Consider the following 2,319-nt stretch of genomic DNA (forward strand, 5'->3'; position numbering starts at 1 on the left):
AGCGTAACGTTGAAAAATATCTAACTTGGACCATTTTTTCTACTTTCCTTATAAAAGGTAAAAATACCCAAATTTCTTTATAATATAAGGCAAATCCTCCATCACAACTGCAATTTTTTTTTTTGCAACAACCCAGATCTAATAGACTTTGAGAAAAAAAATAATAATAATAATGGGCAAAAACGGCATTTTTAAACATTGTTGTTCTTGTTGTCGTTACCTTTTTTGTAAACAACGTAGAGCCTAAACGCGCGATCCGATTTTCATATATGCGGTGTCATTCGATTCGGAATTTCGTGTTGATGTGCCTTTTGGTGGTCACGTTGGTCTACATGATATGGAAGAGGAGTATACCCATGTATGTAGGCCCCCTCCAAAATTATTGTCACTAATAACTCCGTAAAGCCCGATTTTGATAAAATTTGACAGAATGAAATGGTTAGAGCTCCCCTAGGGTAACATTAAAGCGACGTTCTGTTCCTACACCTATTAAGAGGAAGTATGGCAATCTTTTCAAATTATCGACGCGTGACCGATTTTTATGAATTAAGTGTCATTCCAATCGAAATTTTGTACTGATTTGCATTTGAGAAGTATTAAGGTTGTGCCTCTTTAGGAGGGAAGTTTGCCCCACGCAAACTTTTCTAAAGCGATTATTACTAATATTTCTATGACGCTTAGTCCGATTTTTATAAAATTGAACACGAGGAAGTGGTTAAAGCTCTCTACGTGACCCTGAAAATTCAACATGCTCTTACATCTACTAAGAAGAAGTACTACAATCGTTGAAATTGTCGACGCGTTAACTGATTTACATCAGTTAACTGTCATTCGATTCGAAATTAATTGGGATACAGCTTTTGTGTATCGCGATGTCTACATTAGAAACAGAGTTTGCCCAATTAAGGAAGGTAGGGACCTTATTAAGGGGGTTTAATACTCAATAGCCATCGACCAATTTTCTTACTCGCCTTCAAAGGATGTACAATAACAGCAGTTTAATCTGTTGTTTCTGTAGAAATATGTACGTACCTATTTTATTCAAAACGTTTTCTCAAGAAAACTGTTTTTAAGGATTCTTTTGGGACCACAACTAAAAGCATTCTTAAAAAATATCTCTCCAGTTAAGGGCGTAAGGGTTAATCAACCCATATACTTAACTTATTAAACTGTAAGTTTATGTTAAAAGAGAATAATTAATGAAATATAGAAGGTTAAATTTTAGAGGTTTTCAAATTCGTTCATATTTCAAAAATCTTTCTTCGTATTGTGTAGATTTTAATGAATTCTTTACCAAATTGCACAGAAAAGTTAACTCTACAATAGGTATAAACAGCAGTGTTTTAGTGATAATAGTTAATAAGATAAAGAAGGTTTGAATTTTGGTGGTTTTCAAATTCGTTAAAACTTCAAACCAATGTATCTCTTTTCGTATTGTTTAAATTTTAATAAATTCTTTACCAAATTATAAAAAAAAAAAGTTATCTCTATAACTGGTATAAATTGCAGTGTTGTAATGATAATAGTTAATGAGATATAGAAGGGTTGAATTTTGGAGGTTTTGCATTTTGTTCCAATTTCAAACCAATGTATCTCTTTCGTGTTGTTCTGATTTTATTGATTTCTGAAACAGCTTTCTCAAAATCATAAATTTAATGCTGGATCATTGCTTCTATACTAGCACTTTCAAGATAGAGTGGAAGTAGAACAGTGGGACGATAACATTTGTTTATTAAAAACTTTCACTATCTAATAAAAGAATGAGGATTAAGCAGAAAGTAACTCTAGATTGCATATTGTTAAAGTTATTTACGTATCCCTCAGAATACTGAACATTTCTCAAATGCTTGACTTTAGCAGCCATATTGTAAAAAGACTGCCATCGCCTTCAAAGGCCAGATTACAAGGGTACTATTACTAAATCTTCAAGCAATGTCAAAGAGGTACGTTTGTGACAATTTTTTTTTAAGCTTTTATGCTTTTATAAGAAAATAGTTCGAAATAGCTTATCCGTCCCACCATTGATAGAAATTTAAGTTTCGGGAAAATGTAATTACGTATACTTTGGCCAGAAAAAGTAAAGTTAACACTCACAAGAGACTTTTTTACCAGGGGGGATCTCTAAAAATTGAGGTATGTGCCCATGCAATTGTTTGATTCCAAACTCACTCCGAAAAAAAATTATCTAAGGTAGAATATCTAATTAGTTTTTTGTAAAACACTAAGAACAAACTATTAGAAAATAATGAACAAAAAATAAATAACTTTAAAAAATAAATAAAAAGGGAGTTTACAATATGGTTACAAGATCCCTCCTTC

This window comes from Rhodnius prolixus, unplaced genomic scaffold, assembly GCF_049639745.1.
Source record: "Rhodnius prolixus isolate KJV_2025 unplaced genomic scaffold, Rpr scaffold_12, whole genome shotgun sequence".
NCBI classification, from domain to species: domain Eukaryota; kingdom Metazoa; phylum Arthropoda; class Insecta; order Hemiptera; family Reduviidae; genus Rhodnius; species Rhodnius prolixus.